Source organism: Rhagoletis pomonella, unplaced genomic scaffold (assembly GCF_013731165.1).
Source record: "Rhagoletis pomonella isolate Grant_MI unplaced genomic scaffold, Rhpom_1.0 Rhpom_scaffold_00005, whole genome shotgun sequence".
NCBI lineage: Eukaryota > Metazoa > Arthropoda > Insecta > Diptera > Tephritidae > Rhagoletis > Rhagoletis pomonella.
Window position 1 is genome coordinate 73,853,015 of NW_023458559.1, and position 25,059 is coordinate 73,878,073.

The following is a 25,059-nucleotide window of genomic DNA, read 5'->3' on the forward strand; positions in this document are numbered from 1 at the left end:
TAAATGAACAAAAGCGGTTACTTGAAAATTAGCGAATGAGGAGAGATGAAGCCAGAGCCACTTAAAATTTTCATTTTCTCACACAGTGGAAAAGTCGGCTTGTGAAATGTTAAAGCCAAAAAGTGTATAAATTTAAGAAGTATATCAAAATAAAAATGCATTAGTGCAAGTATTCTCATGAAAAAATGCAATATTAACTTTAAAAAATTGGATTGAAAGAGTGCAGGAAAAAATAAATTGATGCAAATTTAGCTGCAATGTGAACAAGAAAAAAGTTATTGGAGCATAGTAGAATAGCGAAAGAAATCTATGCACTGCAAGAACAGAAGTACAATAACGCAAATAAATACATATGTGATGAATAAGTGCATAAAAATTAAAAAAATAACAATAAAAAAAAATTTGCGTATTGAAATAAATAAATGAATAAAAGATAATTGATAGGTAAGAGTTGCAAATTTATATAAACTGACGTAGACACAATGCAATAGAAAATATGTACATATTTATAAAATGCAAGTTTTCAATATTGAAAAATTAAACAAATAAGCACTCGCTGCTTGGCGCTTGTATAGTATTATGTGGTTAAGATGAGCAGCAGAAGCAGCAGCACATTTCGTGGCACCGAGTTGGCACAAGAAAAATCAATTTTCTGGCGATCTCCCTACTTCTAACTGCCGCTTTTATACCTATACATATGTATATAGCGTTCGTACCATAAGGGGTTGGGTGTTTTAGTAATAAAACGCCTAAAGAGCGACGACTGAAATTGCCGAATTCAACTGATAAAATGAAAACTCAACTAATATTAAAAAAATAAAATTTTATAAAATCACAGCAATAGACATTTTTAAGCAGAGCCGAGCCCCACAGAAAATGCTGCCAAGCCGGCTGCAAGAATTTATAATTAGAAAAAAAGTGTAGAGAATACAAGAGTGAATGTAGTGCAGTGACGTGCTGCTATCCATGCACTCGTACATTGTGGGCATACAAGCTATGGAGGAGCGCCACAGTAAATGTAGTTAAAGGGTATGGGTATAGAGCGGCGGTATGGTGGCGTGTGTAGAAAATCAATATGCCAAGTGGAATACAAGTTAGAGCAAATACACCAGTAAACACACATATTAGCGTACATCAAACATACATACATATGTATGAACAAATTTGTTTGCTCCTATGTAAATTAGTAGGTGCAGTGTGACACAAAATAATGCAATTGCACTATGCACCGACGCAATAAAAGCGTTTTTTTTGTTGTTAGTTTTTAGAAAAAAATACTCATGTATTTGTTTTTTTTTGCAAACTCATACATTGTTACTCAATTTAATTACTATCTGTATATTAAAAAAATTTTATTATTTAATCTATTTCATATTTGTTCTCTTCAGTCGCACAACAGCTCCGCTGGTGCTGCCCACTCATACATATATACATACATACATATGTATCTACATACCTTCTCAAATTTTTTTTTGTATTTATTTTATTTTTTACTTGCTGTTCATGTGGCGCTATAGTGCATTCTCCTTTCTGTTTTTTTTTTATAAGCAGCGATTATGGCACATAGCGGAAAGTAGAGTAGGCCTATTAGCAGCGACAGAAACAGCAACAACAGCAAAAACAAAACTGATGCATTTCAACGGGGTAAATTATACAAAAATGGTGACAATTATTGCACTACGTTGCGTCTTTAAGCAAAAAAGGAGAAAAAATAAAAAAGAACGAAATGAAACCACTCAACTTCTTAAGACACAATTGCAGTGTGTGCTAGTATTAAATGATGACACAAATAAATTGTATATCACTTTGCTAACATATGTACATTAAAACATATGTACATACATATGTATGGTAAAGTGATATTAATTTATTAATTTTCATTTTTCGAAGCTTAACAAAAAGTTGACAAAAATCAATAAATTTTCCAAAGAATTTTAACAAAATTTCAAACTTTTTATTCATAATTTTTATAAAATTATCGAGTGCAAGTTTCAAATCGCTAAAAATTACCTTCTTGCGCAGTTTCTATTCTATTTCCGTATAAAAATAAAAATATGTATTTTTCAAAAAAGGCTTTCATAAACATCTTTTGACAACATTTTATATGGGATTTGACTCTTAAAAAGGTAGCAACACTCTTCAAAATATTATTATTATATTTATTGGATTTCATTTAACTTGTCGATCAAATTGACTTAAAACTCATAAACTGGTGGCAATGATGGTACGAAATATTTTCGAAATAGATACAGCTTTTAAATCCTTTCTAGTTTGACACCCATATAAAAATATTTCAGGTGACAACCCACTTGGAAAATAATTTCAAAATAAATACAGCCTTTTTTACAGGTGGCAACCCTCTTCAAAAATATTTTCGAAATTAAACTTTCCCATGCCTCTCTAGTTTGACACCCATATCAAAATATTTCATTTAACTTCTTAACTGAACTGATTATGAATTTCTAAGCAGGTGGCAACCCACTTCTAATATATTTTCGAAATACATATATCTTTCTTGAATCCCTCTCGTTTGATACCCATATTAAAATATTGTATTTAACTTGTTAACTAAATTGATTTTATTTTATTTTATTTATTTTTTGTTTTGTTGCGATCAGTTCTTAGAATATATTTGATACACTTGTAGGCTAGTCTGATCTATTATTTTGATGGTGCAAACAAAACACTTATTTCACGTTCGTTGACCAACGTTTCGCTAAAATTTTCAGCATCATCAGGGGCGACTAGTTTATTAAAGCCAACAAATACATAAATACGAGTTAAAAACAAAAGATGTTAAAAATAAATAATAAAAGTAGGCATGTGTGTGTGTAAGAAACAGTGGCAACAATTATGAACTAATGCAAAAACAGATACTCACAATAATATTTTTAAACAAGTGGCAACCCTCTTCAAATTCGTTTTCGAAATGAACTTTCTTAAACCTTTTTCGTTTGACACCCATAACAAAATTTTTTATTTAACATGTTAACTAAATTGATTTTGAATTTCTTACCAGCTTGCAGCCTCCTTTAAAAATAGTTTTAAAATAAGGCTAAACCTATCTCGTTTGATACCACACTAAAATATTTCGTTTAATTTGTTATATAAATTGATTTTTACTTTTCCAACAGAAAACCCCACTCAAAAAATATTTTCGAAATAATTTGGAACCCTTTCGTTTGAAACCCACATTGTTGTAATATTTTATTTAGCTTATTAAGTAAATAATTGATTTGAACTTTTGTAAAAGGAAATGAATTATTACTATTTTTTTTAACGGAAACGTTGTCGCATACTAACTTATGTAGTTTAGTTCCGATAATTGGAGCATGAAAATTAACTGCATTCCTCAATTTTTACTAAAGTCGGTGAGGTTTTTTGCTTAAAAATAACATAGAACAAAATGGTATTGCCGAGTGTACATAGATGTCACCGTTAATTGCTATAAGCAAATGAAATTTGTCATACCTTATACATACATACCTTTCAACATATTTACAAATGCTTTAAGTATAGATAGATACATTTATTCCAACGTCAAATTAAGCTGAAAATAATTGCATTGCTTGCATTTCCAGTTCACTCACTTTTTATTTACTTACTCTCCCTTTTGCCATAGTCATTGTTTTTCTGCTCTTCTCTTGCTCTATCTATGATTTGTGTTGAGTTTTAATATCTGAGGTTGTCACAAAACTAAGCTGTGAGTAAATAATGCAATCAGTTTGCAAAAATTTTCCATTGCAGCAAAAAGCAAATAAATAAAGTGGAAAAATGTCGTGATTTTACTCAGAAGCACGAGATTTTAATATACATATACATATGTATACATATGTATAATTACTTGCAATGCGTTAGTAGCAAGTGATTACACCAGAAGGGCTATGCAGGGGAGTGAAAATATATGTTTTTTTTTATTAAACAATTTAATGTAATTTATTGGAAGTTGTTTATACGGTTATAAATTATTTTTAGATAGTTCTATACCAGTTTTCTATGTAGAGGTACATAGCTTAAGTGTAAAAACGAAAATGCTATTTTTAACTTCGTCAAACGTAGCTTTATTATTTTTTACTTAAATTCCCAACAAGCATTTCAGTAAACGTTTTTAAAAACAACTTAAATTAAGTTTGCTATAATAAGCGTTAAATAAGCATTTTTAATATTAAGCTTATTAAAAGTTTTTTCAAATAAACCTTTAATAAGTTTTGAGAGCGAATGTTTATAAATAACTTAAACTTATAAATGAAATGTTAATGCCAACGACATGAAGTAGTAAATATAAATTTTTTTCAATCGTAAGTGACGTGTTTACGTTTTTTAAAATATATTATTAAAAGAAAAAATTAAATAAAACCGATGTGGAAAAAAAAAATCCAATCCAGGACCCGCTGCGCTAATCGGTGGAGCATTCGAATCTTCAAATGATGAGTTCCCCTTATCCTTTCTTAACTTAACATTCAATTAAAAATGTATTAAATTTTTTTCAGAAAAGTTCATCAATGAGAATGGCGGCGATGAAGCGGAATATATAGCTGCATCGATGTCGCTTTTCCAATTTGCCAATAACCGCAAGTAATTGAAAGCACGCGACAAGATGTAATAATTATCTTTTTTATGCTTAATTTGTATGTGTTATTGTGAATTTGTATGCTAAAATGTCTATCCCTATTTATATTTTCGCGACTGTAGTTGAGTCCGCCGAAAATTCGCATTTCGTTCAGTTTCTAGATGTTACGCAATCTATGTATGAATTTTTTATGAAATATCTTTAAATAAAGGGTTATAAAAATGTTTATAAAAAGTTTTCTTTTGAAAATTTTCAACAAGTTTATATTCATACGCTTATAAAAAACTTTTTTTGAACCTTTATTATAAGTTTACACTTTTACGCTTATAAAAAGCTTTCTTTTGAACATTTATTACAAGTTTATATTTCTACGCTTATAACCAATGTTCCTTTTCGATTATATTACGCTTACTTTCAAGCGTTTTATAAACAAAAAAATCAACGTTTTGTAAGCTTAATGTTTATAATTGAAAACTTAAAAAAACTTTCTTTAAGTTTATGTTGCTTGTTGGGATTACATTTTATTGTACTGACTATGCACTTGTAATAAAATACAATACATACATACTTACATATTTATCCAGGCGAAGCTCTGACACATAGCTTAACTGCATGGTACAATAATTACAGGTATTGTCTTCCCAAGAGCTCATAATCCGATCTGCCTTATTTAAAAAATATCATTGTTGCCCACACTAAAACGTTTACTGCTAGGGAAAAGTGATATTTCCATACCCACATATGTACACGTACTTACATATTTTTTTAAACAAACCATCTTACAGAGAACTTATTTAATTTGCAAAAGCCGGAAAACACATTTTCTTGTAAATAAATTCAAAAATTTGTATGGCACACTTCATTTCAAATGTTTTTTCTTTCGTTTTGAAAAATTATAAAAATTAAATTGAGCGAAAACAAAAAGCAAAGCCAAATAAAAGTAAAAGAATCAACATTGAACTGTGTCAAAATTAAAATAAGGGAGCACGACAGGCGAGCGATAGTAGTAAAGCATGGTACAATAAAAACAGGTAGAAGCCAAATTGACATCAAACCTACAAAAGTCAAAGTTTTCGGGAGAGTAAAAATAAAAATGAGCGTGTGTAAGGAAAAATAAAAAATTACATTTCGCTGGTTGACGTTTTTGAGTAAATTTGAACTTTTGTTTCTATTTATTTATTTTTCTTTAGTTAAAATTTGTTAATTTGTATGTTGTTTTATGTTTTTAATTTATGAGTTGCAGTGTTGTTGGAGGGACTTTCCGGCATAAGGGTCATAGGAACAGCACTTGGCATCAAACGTGCCTTTCCTGTACCTCCCGGTGCATTTATGAAATCTGCTGTTTTACGATATGACATTCAAAGCGTAACGAAATATAGGAAATAAATGAAAAACAAGTTGAAGTTTAAAGGTTTGGTTCTCATGAGAGCAACGTCATTTTGGCTTCTACCTGTATTTATGTGCCTTGGTAGTAAAGGTAATTTTATTTGCTGTTCTTATTTCAGATTTTAACATGTTTGTTGGCTATTTTCTGTTTTGAACTTAATTTTTTTTTTACTTTTCGAGAGGGATATCTATGAAGAACAAGTTCTCAAATGGTTGGAGATTTCACTGAGTGGACCTTATGAACAAAAACTAAGCAGTTGCTTTTTCTTAAGATTTCAAACTGTTTGCTTAATTTCTTTAAATAAATTTACGTAAAAAGTCTGAAATTTTAAGGAAAAACCAATTGGTAAATTTTTATTCATAAGGCACAACGTGATACAAAAAAGTCGATTGCATTTGTAAGTACAAGTCACAATAGAAAAGATAAACAATTAATTCCTTTTAAGTGGGAAAGTAGATACGAATAACTTTAAGATAATTTATGGATTGTTTGAATTCGATCGATTTAAAATATATTTTTATTTTTATTTTTTAAAATGATCCCTTTCAAAAAGATTATCAAATATGTGTTATTTTCCTATAAGAATTATTTTTATTAATATTAAAAAAATTATTAAATTATTTTATTTTTTTAGTTGAAAAACATATGAAATATGTGTAAGCCCATTTTTTAAATAAAGTAGCCTTACAGGCGAACGTTAGTATTAAAGCAATAAAAAAATAGGTTAGTATTCTAGGTTTAAGAAAGATTTCGAAGGCTTAGAACAAGAGACTATATAAAATTCCACAATTAGAGATGGTTTCAGAAAACATTTAATAGGCAAACTTTATTCAGGCTTTGTATGTAATTTGTCCAAGACCAACTCTGAATATTCAAAATTTTGTATTATCAAAAAAGAAAATAGGGAAGCTTAGAATGATGTACAAACTTCCGTCATCCTTTGCCAAATTTGTATCGTGAGAATCACCATGTATCTCGAACCGAATGCGGATGCTGTGGGAATACAATAATATCAAGCTCGCTAGAAAAGAAAACAATATAGCATGGGTTGTTAGAATCTTCTAGCCGTTCGAAATAATCACCAGGTGGGTACGATATCATGCCAGCCTAACTACTAAGAACAGTGGCCACAGTAATGCAGTGACTGATGAACTTAGCGGCTTAGTCTATGCCTGAGCATTATTTCAAAGCTGTCCAGGTCGGAAAAGAAAAAATCTACAATACAGCGAGCGATATTCGGCAACTTAATTAGGCTGCTATGAATTGTCCCTAAGGTGAAGTCGTGGCATATAAGTAGTAAGTAAGTGTTATATCCATTTATATAGCTTTACACGGTATACTTCTTGGTATTGAGGATACTTAAGTAGCTGGCACTGTTTGCTCATATAAAATACTTTGTATATTGAAGGGAAATGCTTGTGATATCCTGCTGCTATCGTATAAGTAACACACACTCGAATGGACTCACACTCGGCTGCCAGACCACTGCAGCGTTTGGCAATCAGAGCTCGCAGCCATAAAAGTGGCTGTACTTTGGTTCATCGCCTCTTCTATCAACTATCTACTTTAACAGCCGGGCAGCTAGCTATCAGATCACTGCACTGCTGTGAAGCTACGTAAGTACCTTGATAGTGGCGATTGAACGCAGGCAAGTCCTTAACAACTAAGCTACTAAACCAACATATCGTCGCCTCAGAAAACGGATGGCGAATGTGCAAAATCACGATTTTGGGATTTTGATGCAGATTTACTAAGTTGGACATGCTCTTTCGATTTCTGTAATCCATTTTTTTATATCTCCATTAGTTTTTGAGATATTTCGTGCGCATTTTGTCGTATGTTACATAATATTAATGATTGGGTATGCCTTTTGTTGTATGTGCGTCACATACGACAAATTCCCATACAAACGTACCTTTTTTTTAATCATAAAACGTTTGTCGTATGTGGCACATACGACAAATTCCCATACAAATGTAATCTTTTTTTTATCATAAAACATTTGTCGTATGTATCGCAAAACTTTGAACTTACGACAATTGGATGGTCCTCTACTATAACGATACAATTAAAATTGAAAATTAACTAAGTAACTAATTTTAAAATTTTAAATTTTTAAATTTTAGCTTGCACTGAGTCTCCAATGAAATGAAAGAGATAAAAATGTACAAAAGACTGAATTTAAGTATTGTTTTTTGTTTTTATATAAAGAAAACGTATGTTCGTAACATATTTACAGCATAAGAGATGTACAGATTTTTTTTATTAAATACATGATTATGTTTTTGTTATGTTTTTTCTAATAAGTAATCATTATTTAATAAATATGTCTGTTTTTTTCATCAAATTATACCATCGTCGTTGAAATAGATACTTTACTATTGTCGTATGTTCTGTGGACAAAACAAAGTGGTGAGTAAACGCTACTTACGACAAATGTATACGGAATGAAAAGTAAATTTTCTCATTAACGTTAAGAGATATTAAATGTAAAAATATGGGAAATCAAAACTAATAACACCAACTACGTCTCCTTCAAAAGTTACAAAAATCTACCGTACAGTTTCGGATTAATTCGACCTTAAACTTCAAAGTCAATTTTCTCAAAACCGTGTTTTGTAACATTCGACATCCGTTTTCTGAGACGACGATATGTAGCTGGGTTCCAGGTCATAGAGAAATACAAAGTAATTGCATGGTAGATGAACTTGCGAGCAAGGGCATCTCTCTGTTGGATATCAACTCCTCCCACCTTGCGGGCATGCCGCTTTCACCTACAAATCATGGCTTCAATCGCACTTTTTGGAAGAGGCAAATAAGAGATCTTATACAAAGTCTACTTGTACTCACTCCTCTGTTTAGAAAGTACTCTACTGAGGAAAATTACCGGATTTATAACCGGTTACTGCCTCATGGAAGGCCATGCTAGTTGAATTGGCCCGTTCTCTCTCCCCCTCTTAAAGGCTAGAGTGCTATAAATACTAGGTAGTAGACGGTCTTGAGAACATTAGAGTTTCTAAGCTTAACGAAAGTACTTTTGAAGTTTCGAAATTCAACAAACAAAGAAATTAAGGAAATAATAATTAAGCTCTCCATAATTTATCAATCATACCAAGCTCATATGAATTTCCTCGCTTGGGGCACTGTTCTCTCCTTGTTTAATGTGATTATTGATAATGGAAAAATTAGGCCTTAATCTAGTCTTATCTTAGTCTAGGTCTAGAAAAACTCGACATAAAACCAGGCGACAAATAAATTAAAAAAAAAAAAACAAGTACATAAATCCAAAAGTAATATAACATAAAAAGCTCGTGTGTTAATCAATGTTCAGAAAATATTATTTCATTGTCCAGAAAAAATGTTTGGTTGCCCACACGACAATGCGTGCGTTTTATATTTATAACCCGTCATTGCGGGTGCGGTGTTAGCTGCGAGCCGCTTAAACTACACACTTCCGTCGTCCCTTTGTGTCGCACTTTGGTATTAAGTAAGCTTTGTATTGCGCTTTTATATTGCGTGTAACTAAAAATAGACGTCGCATTTAAATACATAACTGCGAAAATTTTTCACTGAATAAGTATAGTCGTACATTGTATTAGCACTTGTTTTCCACGTTTTGAGACCACCAACAAACCAGTTGTGGTGGCATCAAAAACACAAACATCTATATGTAGGTACAAATTTTATCACACCCCGTCTTCTTGATCGCTCTTCCATCTGCCGTTTTCCAAGCTTAATGTGTTTACAAAAGTCTTGTACACAGTCATTTGAGTTCAACGTCGATTCGCTTTTTATTACGTTTTTGTTTATTTTTGTTTTTGTTATTTAATTTTAATTTGTTTGTTATTTTATTGTGGTTTGTTTTGTTTTTGTTGTACTTTATTCACATTTAAATTGAAACCGATTATACTACGTCGTACTGAGAAACACCAACCAAGTGAGTGTATTACGAGCAAAATGTGCCTACTGTGTATACATACTAAATGATATGGCGCGCGCGAGTACCGGCGAGTTGAATTGTATTGTAGGCAATATATTACGAAATGGACAAGAAAAAAAAACAGGGAAGAAGATAAATTAAACAAAAAAAAATAAAATATTTTGTCTCACTTTGCGTGCCATTTACAGCAAGATTATGACACTGCTGTCTTTAAGCTTTGTTTAAGCCGTCTTTTAGGTAAACACTTTTTGATAGTGTTAGTATTTGTCGTTCTGTAGACCGATTCGCATTGCAGGCAATGGCAAACTTTCGAGTGAATTTGTGCCATGAAAAACAGGTTCTCATAAAAATACAATCGCCGTTGGGAGTCGGCGTAAAACTTGCAGTTTGATGTTCAAAAATGGGGTGCCAAATACCAGGGCTTGGTCTGTAGATATACAGTAAAGTTTTTTTTTTTGAAAAGCGTTGCCACCTGTTAAAATTTTTATTACAATTATTTATTAAGTTAAATGAATTAGATATTACAATATGGGTATCAGTAGAAATGGTTTTGAAAATGCGCAATTACACAATTATCTAAAGCATCGCAATATGGATATCAAATGAGAGTTATTGCTGAAAACTTTGGTCAGAAAATATTTTCCATCGGGGTTGCCACTCTTCTATGTAATCCAAATTTTTATTTTGTTAATTTCAATCAGCATTTTGTTAAGTATACACAGTACATATGCGCTCAAGATAAGTAGCATTCATTCCAGCGTATTTCGGAATAGGGTTGCCACCTAAATTTTGGAGTAAGAAATTTACTTGATAGATATCGAAATCCATTTTTTTTATTTCCAAAATATTGTTTTAAAGCTATCCAAATCTTGAAACTTTAAAATGTATATACAAATCTGCGAAGTGCAGAATGAAAACGTATTTGAACGAAAAAGTCGCCAAAAAAATATCTATTTAAAGAAAACAAGCCTGCATCCTTTTTTCGATAGTTCAATAATGAATTTTTTTTTATTCTTTGTGGCTTGCGTATCACGGAACCGAAACAGTTAGAAATAAAATAGGTAGTTCGATATTTTAAAAACTCTGCATATCTGATCGTTTTTACTTCCTCCATCAAAATATAACTTTTTAGAAAAATTTGACTTAGCAGCAAAATAGTTTTAAAAGTACACAATTTCGCTGCTTTTGAACTGGTGGGGATCTAATTAGTTAGTTTTTGGTGACAACGATCTAGTACGGAACTAGAATTTTGGTTCACTATTTCGGAGTTTCCCTGCATGCTGCATTCAGTGTTGCCAGGTTGACGATTTGGTCGTCATTTGGAAGATTTTTAACTGTCTTGACGATTTCGACAAGCAAATGACGATTTGACATTGTGTGCAGTTTTTTATTGCCAGTTATTTTAGTGGCGATTTTTCGATTTTTTTTTTTTAATTTTCCAGAAAATTATGGGACTTTTGGCCCTATAACACAAAAATCTTTTGCCCAAACTAAAAGACTTGTGTATATGTATTCTAAAAGTAGATACCAAACTTCTAGTTTCAGGCCTTTCATTTGAATTCTAAGGTATTTTTGGAAAGGGTTCCTTCACCATATATATCCAATGACTAAAAAAATTTCAATGATAAGGAAAAGGAAATATGCACTTCTACTGTGTTGCCATATGAACAAGAATGGGAAAATTATATTTTCCCTTAGGTTTTAAGTCATTTTTCTAATTTAAAAAGTTCGATACACAAATCGCTATGTACCCAAGTACCTCCAACACACAAGGGTTAAAGAAATATTTTTTAGCAGGAAATTTTGTTATCAGTTTAGTTCATTAGATGTATGTTATTTATCTAAACGCAATTAAACATATTTCTGTTATAAGTAATGTGAATTTTAGTAATTCGTAAACGGCTTTTTATATTTATCGTATAACAATCAGCTCCCAAAATTTTTTCCGGACACTGTTTATTATAATATTTTGTGTGTTCAACGACTTTTCAATACAAAGGACGATTTTCGAGAGCCATTTTGATGATTTCTATGTTGAACTACCTGACAACACTGGCTACTGTATACCAAGAAGAGCGGCCAAAGTCCATTGCATTTACAGCTACTGATAATGCCATGTACGGAAAGCATCGTGACAAACAAAAGCACTGTTGCGTGCTAGCTGGAGCTTTTTATGAATAATAGCTGGTTTAGCTGATTTTTCGAATGTGAGATTAGCCTGCGGAGCATTTTATTTAGGAATCTAAAAATTCGCAGAGTACTCTACGGTCTTGGTAAGCTTTTTATGCAATCGAACTGTCAGTTGTGAACTCCTGCAATAGAAAAGTAAATAATAGATACTCGATTAGGAATGTGGGTGGCTTCATGAGAAAAGTCTTTGTTTTTCCTTGTAAAACAAGCGATAATTAATTCCTTTAATGAAAATCAACTTTAAGTGATTTATTTCCTTGAAATACTCGAATTTCTGTATCAACTGCCTATACGCTCTTAAAAAGCTTTCCACTGAAATACCAACTCATTACTAGCCAACTCTGCGCTAATGTCCGTTTTAATTACAAAGAACTATGAAATTTGACGTGCCTACCAATAAACCGTTTCACTTAAAGTATGTATGTATGTGCGCACATATACATATACATAGTTACACTGCAATTTTATTGCTGTCCGCCCTTGTTGATCTCTCAACGTGGGCTTTTATGCAAATTGTACACCGCCTGAACCTCGAAACGGGCGGGGGCTTGTCCTGCACTCAACAAACGCCCAAAAGCAGTGGCAGCAGCAAGCAGCAGCAGCAACGTCATCGCAGTACATAGTAGCAGTAGTATGTAGCAGCGGCAGCAGTGACTTCGATGAGGGTTGTAGGGTACTTGAACTTCAGCAAGGTCGCTGCGCTTAAGCGAGTAGAATGAGTGGAGGTGAAAGAAGAGAAAGAAGGCGTTTGTGCTGCGGCAAGTAACGTTGCCGTTTGGCTACAATTGCAGCGAAATTCTTATATGGCTAAATTTTCGTTAATGCTACATCTTCAAACACTTTTTCGCATATTCAAACAAGAAAAAAAAAGTATGGTGGTGTTCATAGCTTTAGTGCGTTGTGTTTTACCTTTAACGGATATTTCAAATGCCCAGCCCTATCAGATTTCTCATTCCTATAAAATTGCTCATCCCTATCCAGTTGCTCACGCCGATCTTAAGAATACCTACAATTGTCAGAAAATTTTCATCGCTTGAATTAATAAAAACAAACATAAATAAGAATCAAATTGGAAGTTAAGACCATACATTAAATAATAGTTTGCAAAGAACTCATGATTCTGAACTGACTAATGTAGATATTTTTCATATGTAACAAAACAATATTGTTGATTAAATAAACAAATAATACCAAGCGGGCCATTCTCTAAATATAACTGCAAGCTTAAAAAAAAAAATCGACTACATTTCAGTAAGATTTGCTACATTTTTTGCTACAAAAAATAAATATGCAGTGAGTGGCAACACTGGTGGTAAGCGCAGCGGGCAAAAGAAGCAGCAACGCACACTTCGGACGTTTTTATTTTTTTTTGTACTTTTTATATTGCATTTATCTGCTTTATTGCATATGTTTGTTGCTGTTGTTTATGTATATACACACGTTCATATGTATGTACGTATTTTCCCACTAGAACTTGAAGGGAGATCTCCCAACGTGAGGAATAAAAGAGTACTCCCTTTGGCCTGATTTCGAAGCAATAAGAGAGATTTGTCAGTTTTGACCTCCTTTATAACTCGCTTAGGAGTCGAATAGGAGATCTCCTAAGCGAGCAACAAACGAATACTCCCAGAGGCATGATTTTGGAGCAATAAACGATTTTTGTCGACTTTGTACTCTTTTATTACTCGTTTAGGAGCCAAACAGGAGATCTCCCAAGTGGGCAATAAAAGAATACTCGCTGAGGAATGATTTTGGAGCTATAACTGAGATTTGTCGGTTTTGTACTCCGTTATTACTCGCTTACGAGCAAAAAGCGATGTCTCCTAAGAGAGCAATCCAGGAGTATTCCTTTTGATTTATGGGGGAGCTATAGGCACCTAGTTCAAAAGAATTTTTGTGTTATTGGAAAAATTATCATAAGGAAAACTACAGAAAATATTTCATATAGAAACAATATAAGGAGGATGCAATAATTTAATGTCGATAGGACACATTTAAATGAAGGTGCGTCGGTATGTATTGCAACTTTTGTTTAATTTTAATAAATATTGTATTAGATACCGCTAAATACTTTTCAGATTTGGCAAATTATTAGGAGTGTCAGCACTTACGCATGACTCCGTGGTTTTAACGTTCATATCAAGCCGGTCCAGATCTTTTACTGGGTGACAAAGATATCGGATGGGCAAAGTCACCTACACATTAAAACAAGAAAGTTTCATACACTCCCTACTTGCGTGAACTCCTGAATACCCAAGCATCCCTGAAACCCAGGACATCTTGTAGTTATCTTACCGTTTTATTATTATTCTGTTTTACTTTTAATGCATTTGTTCGCAACAGCAACTCCAAAATTAATCAATAATGTACAAGTAATAAGTATTATTTATGTTTTGTCTGATCTCGTACTTATAGGTATCAGTTAAGATCTTTTAATATTGTGTACAAACATTTGTTTAAAAAATTAAATAAATGTATTGCGTAAATAGCAAAATCGTCTAGCTATTGTGTGGGGCAATGAAAAGCTCTTTTATTACTCGTACAAGAGGCTTTCGGGATGCCTCCCATGGGAGTACTCACTTATTGCTCGTTTGGGAGGAATATAGGTTTTGTTTCTATGTGCACTCCCTTGTTGTCTTTTTGGGAGGTATAGGGGAGGTTTTTATGGGAGTACTCCCGTATTGCTCCTTTAGGAGGTTTGTGGGATGATATTTTTGTGTGTGCTCCCCGATTGCTCGATTAGGAGGTAAATGGGATTACTCCCCTTCCTAGGACATACAATGTTAAAGGGAGTATACGAAATTACATGCTTATACACAGAAGCATAGGGAGCAATGGGGAGTATTCGTATACTCCCCAGGGAGTACTCACCGAGCAATCGTACGATGCTCCCAAGTTCTACTGGGTTATGTTTCTTTAACTATTGCACAAAAAATATATATATATTAGACTGCATCACCAAAAAATGTTGCGGTTTTCCGCCGGAATTACAAAATTTATTATATTTTAAGACGTCCACCAAATTATTTCGGAAAAATATTAATATAAAATTGAAGCTTAAACTGTTTTGTCATTTGGGGGGATTTATTCAAAATACATCTTTAAGAAACTATTTTCATTCATAAAAAAACTCCATTTTTAGAGGTATTTTCAAATCGGTCCAGCTCGCTTAAATCTTAATATGTTTCCGAAATATTTTGGTGGGCGTCATAAAATGTAATAGATTTTATAATTCCATTGAAAAAACAAAACCGATTTTTATTTTGATATGGGGAGTGATGCAGTCTAATATACATACATACATGCGTGTATACTATATAAATAGATACATACAGTGACGAGCAAAACTGTAACATGGTGTAACACTTTTTATTTCAGCCACCGCTATCTTTCCAAGTTCGAACGACTTCATACTTTTGTTGTATATTCTTATTGGTACACCCCTACTCCCTCTCTCATAAAGATTTGAAGTCAATCCAACAACAAGAACAAAACCAGCAGGCAAAAATGTAAATTAAGGCCAATGTTACAGTTTTGCACTAACTCTCAGTTTTGCATTTTACAGTTATCTTTTACTTAGTTGGAAGTCAGATGACTTTTTTCTGTATTGTAATTTATTCAAGAAGTGATTACCAGTAAATAATATGGTTAATCAGGAAACATAAATGTAAATAATAGATTTACTGCGGAAACGCGGGACCGTAGGAAGAGTGGCAAAAAATTATGGAGCTCGCCACGTGAAAATGTTAAGACTGAGAAAAAATATAGCCTAAAATGTTATTAAGGACAAAGGAAGTCTGCCAAAAAATATTACGGTACGATATCTTGTGTCAGAAGCGCTTAAGGTATTAAAATTGATTGCAAATCAGTAGGCAGCGAGGCGAAGAATTTTCAAATTGAAAGCTAAGGCATAATAAAAGAAGAAAAAACCATTTTGATCAAAATACATGTGCGAGAGTAGTAACATTTTGCCGGATTGCACGAAAACCGGACCGTTGCCTATTGGGATATGTTAGCCCTTACAGAATGCAATAAAAAGCACATTTTTAAGATTTAATTGAAGGTTAGTTGGTCTGATAAGATTAAATTAATCGCTTTTAATCAGATGGCCGGGCATGGCATTGGATCAAAGACCCAAATTAAGCCTAAGCGCATCATGTAAGGCAAACTGTGAATCACAGTGGTCGGTCAATAATTGTTTGGGGTTGTATTTAAAAAATATAGTTGGTCCGTTAGTACGCATTATGCGTAAAGAACAGTATCTGTTCATGTTTCAACAAAATTTGCAAGATGTAGTCCAAAAATGAGAGTTTCTGCTGAAAAATCACCTAAAACATACTGCATATGTTCGCAAAGACTGGATGCAAAGCAAAAATTTGCTATTTTGAAATGACCTCCACAATCCGCGGATATGAATCTCGTCGAAAATTTGCGAAATCAACTAAATGCGCAGCTTACTAAGTATGCAAGTCCGTCCAATGGTGTACATGAAAGCAAACCAAGGATATATGGGAGGTTATACCTCCAGAATTTTTACAGAGATACAAATAAGGTATGCCAAATTGCATCCAGGAACTAAAACAAGCAAAAGCATATTGAACATTGTGTTAAAAATTCTTTTTTTTCGTGAAAATTGTCAAAAAGTTATTAAAAATATATAAGTGCAAAACTGTAACATATGCCTTAATTTACATTTTTGTCTGCTGGTTTTATTATTGTTGTTGGATTGACTTCAAATCTTTATGAGAGAGGGAGTAGGAGTGTACCAATAAGAATATACAACAAAAGTATGAATGTCGTTCGAACTTGGAAAGATAGCGGTGTCTGAAATAAAAAGTGTTACACCATGTTACAGTTTTGCTCGTCAATGTATGTGCAAGGGAAACATATTGCTTGCATTTTCTTGTAGAACTTTCACACCGAAGGGTCAACGATTTTGCTTGTCATCCCTTGTTGGTATACTTCAAGCAAACTGCGTTGGCGTTGAATGTATGTAGGTTTGAGAATCGAATTTTGCGACTGAGGGTAGTGCATAGGGAGCTATGGCTTGGTGATGAACTTTAATTGACTTCATTGCTTGCTGTAGTTTATCGTTGATTTTGGTTAGTTATTTTTTTATGTGTAACAACTTTGATTTCGGTGGGGTGAAATTTTTCACTCATATTCACATTGTAATGCATGTTAAGCATTTAACAGCTATGTATAGATAAGAGTACAGGAGTTTACTAGCCCAAGCCACACAGCTACATATGTAAGTCAAATGAAATATACATATGTATGTAATAGGGATGTTAATTTTGCGGCTTTTTCCGATCTCGGGATCCCACCAGATCTCTCAAAAATCATTTATCTTTTAAAAACCGATGATATGTAAAAAAATGCAATTGGGCGACTACTAGGGTTGTCCAAATAAAGAAATATTTTTTTTTGTAAATGGTTTTCAAAAACACATCATACGAGGGGGTGTACGGCGAACTTTTATTTTTTTGCCTGTAAGGCGAGACGCTCTAATGTATTTATAAGCGTTGAATATGTATATATACATACATAGGTGCATACATATGTATATACGTACTTGTATATGCAGCCGAAATAGGAAGTGATACTGATAATAAGGTAGATAAATATATCGAAAAAAAACCGATAAATATATGGGAAGTGATATCGACTGTATGGACTATATAATTTTAAGCAACAATTATATGCAATTTTTAGTTAAACACTCTAAAACCTTTAAAATATCGACTTAAACATATCAGTTCTTTTTAAAATAAATTCCTTAAAAACTAATCAATGCATTGAATGATTCGCATATAAATATGTATATCGAAAAATAGATAAATAAAAAAAATCGATAAATACGTCCACTACTTACTAAATATTTTGATATACTAAATGTTAGCAAAACTTAATAGTATTTTGAAGAAACTATCGACAGCGATAACATCGAAATCTTAGTTAAAATATTTCCAATCTTTTACCAACAGTTCGTTTCACTGTGTTTATTGGATCTGTCGAAAGTCATCAGCAAATATTTTAAAACATGTTAATTAGGCTATAAACAACATCGGCAAATACATATTGATACAAATATCGTTAAAGATAGCGATAAAAATGCATAAAAATCAAGGAATGAAACCGAAACCCAAACCGAAACCGTAACCGTTTAAAACCGTTTCGTTTTTCAAAACCGAAACCGAAACCGTAACCGTTATCTTGACCTGAAAAGGAACGATACCGAAACCATTTCATTCACAGGTTTCAATCGGTTTTCAGAAATTTACAAAAATAATAAATAAAAATTTCTTTGAAATAAATGATTTATTTAACCAAAATCAGCAACATTTTGCTAAAATTCTTGTTAAGTAGTAAATAAGTATGGCAAGGTAACTTTTCGCAAAAATCTGCTGATGACTTTGTTGTTGTGAATCGATAATCGATTAATTATATTTAAGTAGTTTCTTTCCCGCACGCAATGCGATATCCCGCGTGTGCCCAAAATAGCCCAGAAATCATGCCTGTACTCAACAAAATGGGTAATAGAGAGCGAAAATTCGAGCGTATTCGATCGTAAGTGTATTCTTCTTCCTGCCCGAAACAGCCCGAAATTTTCTCCGAGTAAAAATGGATAAAGTGTCAAAGTGCATATCAGCTGTATTGTGTTTACATGTTGCCTGCATTTACTTGGTGCTTTTAAGGAAAAGTGAATGGCCTGTTGATGTATTTTCAATCTATGTACTTAAAATCAAATTTGTGAAACCAAAATTCAATTTCCAAGTGTTTGCATTTAATACCATGTTCTGACCGACAACCCAAACATTTTGCTTCATTTTCTGTTCATTTACAACCTTTAACTTTCATTCTTATTTTGCTTTGGCCAGGCAATTAACAATAAATCCGAAACGGCGTATTAAAGATGATAAAATGTGACTTCCACTTCGATAAATAATCGAAAAAAAACTAGTGAAGACACCGATTGGAATGAGTGGAAGGTGAGTTTTCAAGTAGTTTTCAGCGAAAACTGGTTTTCGTTTAACAGATTTTGTATGGACGAAAACACAATTTTTTGGTCGAAAACCGGTTTTAGCAACGAAAACGTGTTTCCGATGTCGGTCAGAACATGGTATAAGTGACAAAAACAAGAACAACATGAATCAGCTGTTTCTCGACTTGTGGGCACGAAATGTGGGTTTTTGCGTTACCGTACTTCTGAACTTTGTTCTATTTTTGAAAGAAAATGTTTCTCTTATTCTCTAATTACCAAATCCGGTACGGATTGTTAGGGAAAGAACCTAGTGTTGATATTATCAGTGAACTGTAATTTTCTTTCCTCAACGTTTAAGACATTGTGATTTGAATAATATCAACAAAATTTCTGTGAAAAACCGAATCCGGAACGAAACCGAAACCAAAACCGAAATAAATTTTGAAGAACGAAACCAAAACCGAAACCGAAACACTTGGCAAAACCGAAACCCAAACCGGAACGTTATTTTGAATCGGTTTCATTCCTTGATAAAAATATCTATAAATAACAGATACTCCGATTAACATGTCGATAAAAATATCGATATTATATTGTACAATATTGAAGATATACAATTTTGATAGTAAAAACTACAAATGAATCGACCAAAATATTGAAAAACTTGCCGTATAAGCTGCAGATAAATATCTACGTACAAACATCGACGCCGATTGTAGAAAATATTTACAAATATTTTGACAAAAGGTACGACTAGGTATTTTTCGATCAAGATGAGTAGATGCGGTTGTTTAAATAAAATATCGATAGCTATCTACAAAACCGATGAAGTTGTCGATACATTTTTTGACAACAATATCCATAAATTGGTATATTGACGAATATTCAATTTCGATACTAACAACAATTGCTACGCGGTAAAAATATTGACAAAAATGACTTTAAGTGCATAGATGCAGATTTCACTAAATATTAATTTCTAAAAAACATTAATACATCGATTTTTAAGTACGCCCATAACTTGAGCGATAAGTAAGTATATCGAGGGCGTATATTCAATAGGACCTACCTGCAGTTAATACAAAACTACTTTCTTATGTTAGAACCCATTTGAGACTTAACTGTCATCACTGGTTTAATTTTGAAATGCAATAGTTAATTCTTCTGACATTAACATCATCGATGGCAGTTAAGTCTATGGTGGATTTTCGTATGGGAATCTAGTTTTTGTAAAAACTGCAGATAGATCGTATTGAATACAAGTAATTTTTAGCAAAAAAAAACCGACTTCAACTCTCGTAAAAAAAAAAAAATATATATATATATATATATATCTCATGATCCACTGATCGGATCTTAACCAGATTAGTATGGGACCACCTCTGAGACACTACCTTTCCGATGCAAAATCCGATGCAGAATTATCGAAATCGGTTGACGTGGTCCAAAGTTATGCGGTAACATACATAAAAAAAAAGAAGATTCCGACGAACTGATAACCTCCTCCTTTTTTGGAAGTCGGTTAAAAAGCCCACGATATATGTACATATGTATGTATGTAAATCTAACTAAAGACCTCTGTATTATACAGCTATATTTTCGCGTATTTTTCCCATTTTTTCTCTGCTCTTTTTATACCTTTTTTGCGCAACAGCAACAATTCTAAGTTATGTCTAAATCATATACGAATGTACGCTAGTTAATACTTTGCCCAGCTTTTAGCTGAAATCTTTAATGCGCAGCAGCCTTTTGTAAATTTAGAAACCTCCTTTCCTCCTCTTTCATTTCATTCATACACACATCCTTTTCATCTTACCGCCCAGTGGCACGTGCATGTGCACTTGACCGACGCTTTTAATGCTGCTGGCGTTGGCATCGGCATCGGCGTTGACGCTTTTCAAATTTCTATGAATGAATGAGTTGGCATTTTCCATGGTAAAGCGCTTTGTCACGTACAAACACATCCTCGTTCGTTTCGTTTCGCTTCGTTTCGTTCACTCGGTTGGCCGTTCGTTGCCTTGTTTCAGCTGTTCGTTCGTTCGCCTTTATTTTCCTTGCACATCGTTGCTCATACGCCTTGTCGACCCTGCGCGCTTGTTATGTTTTTCCTTTCGAGTGCTTCCTCCTCTGGCTGCCGCATCGTCGCCAGGACCGCTAAGTTGTCCTTTGTCTCAGCTGTATTTTGATGCTGTCATTCAATTGCTCTTCAACTAGTCCATAGTTGGATGTGCGCCGCTTCAGCTTTTTCTGCAACGGCTGCTGGCACTAACAAACGTACATCATATGTTATATATTTATTACTGTCATTCTTGTGCCATCAATCTGCTGCCTCATTGATATAAAGAATTTATATATGTACATATGTATCTACATAGATACATGTATGAATATAAAAGTTTCACTGTTGACTGTTTGCTTTTTCAGGCTGCAGTGCTACCGCAAACCGCCACTCAGTCGCTATTTCATTTATTCCGTACACATAGCGCGTTTATATAATATCTATGCTATATTATTAATTCATCCTATATTCTACTTTTTTCTATTATCTCATTTATCATGCTGTGCCCTAAATTAATTATCCGTTTTTTCTCCTTTTCCCTCTGTCAGTTAAAGCTGTCGTCGCTGTATTTTATGCTCTAATTAGGTGGTATTTATTGATGGCTTATTTAAAAATACTAGTATCGCCCAGTTGTCAAAATTCCGACATCTTTTGAATTTTACCTGTCACCAATACTAAATAGTTTATGCGAATTACTATTTTGATGTCCCACAGCATAATTTATAGCGAATTTACAGGAAAACTTAAATTCGAATTTTGAACGTTAATACCGGATTAATTAGTGCTAATTCTACCAAGTCTCCTCCGCAGTAGCTTTTGAAATTAGACCGAAAAAGGAACCTCGATTTTAATTTATAAAAAATATGCATATCGATGGCTGAGTGGAAGATCGACCTATCTCGGCAGATAGTTTGAAAGCGCCCTATCTCAGAAAACCTTTCAAGAAGGTCCAACCTCAGAATTTGATTCAAAAACGCCCTATTTCAGAATTTTATTGAAAAACACCCTACCTCATAATTCGGTTCATAAACGGCCTATCTCAAACGAAAATACATTGAAAATAAGCTGAGACAGGGCGTTTTTTGAATCGGCAGCTGGAGTAGGGCGTTCTTCAACCAAATTCTGAGATAGGGCGTTGAAAGGGTCTCAAAGAAATCGCAACTGGGACAATCTACCAGGCCTAGAGCATTTCAAAGCTTTTTTGGGAACATATAACCTAAAACGCTTTAAGAAGTGTATCAGCTTATCTATGAACAACGTACGAATTGTTTGTTGCAAGAATTCTTATAGGACACTGCAGGCTAAATTATCACCTGACCTCGCAGGAGCGATACATATTTTGCAGGATGGTTATGGAAACTCCACAGAACGTCTGGAAAAAGTGTCCGGCGCTGATGCACAGACGCAAAAGACACTTGGGTGCAAATTTTATAACCAAGGCCCTAGGCTAGAGATTTAGATTCAATACTAAAATTTACTCTCGGATACTCGCTTAATAGTGTTACGCCGCCTTTAAACGACAAATGGATTTTAAAGGACAGAAATACACCAGAAGGTATACCATTGCCTGCCGAGGGGCAGCATCATCCGCTCTTTAGGAAACCCTTTATCTCAAACTTGTTTGTGATGTTGCTTTGGCCAGGGATCGAACCTTGGTCTTACAGATGGATATACATACATATACATGTATAAATATGAAAACAAAGATCAAAAACTCGGAGGCCACGTAGCCGACAAATTTCCGGTGGACGGCACTGGAGTAAAATTTTCTTTCAAATCGGACTCACTGCTGGATTTAGTTCATATTTGAGATATGTGTATACTATCGTGTATACAAACAGGTCGCACTGAAATCGAGTTTTGCTTAAAAATTGTTACTACAACCACCAACATTAGATTCCTCTTGTTTTTCCAAGCGATTTTGTGTAATATCAACATAGCACTCCAGTAGTTTCACATTTTCGCTAACTATTGGCAATTTCGAAACACGAAATTAAGTCAGGTCCGCTAGCATATTTTGTTCCCTTTCCACGTTGTAGTTTTTCATGGGAAGGAAATTGCACGACCAGATTCTTGAGCCATTTTGATTGAATACAACTAGTGAAGAAGGTCTTAAAGTTATGCGAGAAGTAAACAACGGAAGGCACAAGCCGCTTATGCTAACACTCATTGCTCTCTCTTTCGCTTCTATAGTCCTGAGACCCCATCCACGTATTAGCTGTATATCCTCCGATATTTTCCTTACAATGAGTCTTACCGTGGAAACTTGAGCCTTTTTCCTGATTACTATATGAAAAGGCCTTAAATGTAGAATCGCGTCCAAATCCAAGGATGGTATAGTTAACATAACTCCAGTGATGCTCTCGCACACTACTCGCTTAACCGAATTTAAAATACTATAGATCAACTTAAATTTTTTTATTAATGTGGCCTTACAATATCAATAATATTATTAAAACTTCTCTACTACGAGGGTCACTAAAAAAGCTCTTAGACTACATAAGAAACACATTTTTTTCGGTATAAATTATATTATTGGTTTTCAACATATTCTACAACATGACTTATACACTTTGCATACGCCTAAACCAATTGCTGACATGACATGACATGACATGACACATGGCCCGTTATTGCGAAGAAAAAAAGCGAGCCTTTTTTCAAATGTTTCCTCCGCGCATACATTTGTTAGTTTTTTCTTATTTTGAAAGATGCATACAGCTGATTAACGTTTTCTTTCCACCATTTGTACATCACAAGTTAAGAGATGTGTTTTGACTGTATGGACATGGCCTGCTGGTATTTTTGCAGCTTTTGTCGCTCGCCGCCCGCCTTTTCTGGGCTATTGCCACATTATGTGGGATCCGTCGACGTTTTTTGGCGTACAAATCGATATTGGATGTTAAACAGCGTGCGAAGAATTATACCAATTATAAACATGGGCGCTTGATGGTGTCTCATCAGCAAATGTCAAAATAAGTTCAACGATCCATTGTTGTTGTGTTAATCCACATTGATAGTTGTAAACAATAACACTGCACTGTGATTTCTATATCAGCTCTAGTTTAGGAAATATGACACATGGTGTTTCGCATTTTTTCCATACAAACTATTTTCGAAAATTTTTTTCGTATGGAAGAAACTGCGTTAAAAAAATTGCCAAAAATCAACTGTGAATAATAGCTAACAAAATTTATTGGGCTAAAAAATCTGATAAAAGAGTTGAAAATTTACATGAAAGTTTATTGACCTCTCCTGCACAAAGTTTAGAAATTATATTTTTATGTTTTTTGTTTTATTATGAACCATATAAAGAAAAACTAGCGGGAAAAAATAAAATAAAATTTGTTAAAGATAAATATAAAGAAAAGATGAGGATGAGGATACCGATAAAAGTAAAGATGAAGGTAGATAAAGAAAGATTAAAATAAAGGTAAGGAAAAGGATATAGATGGAGACACAGTGATTCAATCTGTGAAGTATTTTGGAATTTTAAAGATTTTCGGGATTCTCGGGGATTATCAATATAATAATCGATATTTTTGAGCGGTTTTGCTATCGATATTTTTATAAATTTTTTTATCGAAATTTTTTTCGATATTATCCATTTTCCTATCGGTATATTCGAAACTTATCTATATAATAATCGATATTGTTATCGATAGTTTTATCGATTTTGTTATCGATTTTGTCATCGATATTTTTAACGATTTTGTTATCGATATTGTTATTGGTTTTGTTATCGATATTCCTATAGATTTTGTTATCGATATTTTTATCGAATTTGCTATTGATATTTTTTATTAATTTTGTCATAGATACTGTTATCGATTTTGTTATCGATTATTTATAGACATTGTAATCGTTTTTGACATCGATATTTTTAATCGGTTTTTATGTATCGATATTTTGTTATCGATTTTGTTTT

General features: G+C 33.3%; 1 protein-coding gene across 1 annotated transcript in view; it reads left to right on the forward strand.

Moving 5' to 3' along the window:
• Positions 1-25,059, forward strand: part of LOC118739487 (rho-related BTB domain-containing protein 1-like) — a gene marked incomplete in the record, with an annotated part of 56,194 nt that continues 31,135 nt past the window's right edge. The window contains 1 exon segment of the mRNA XM_036470842.1: positions 1-354.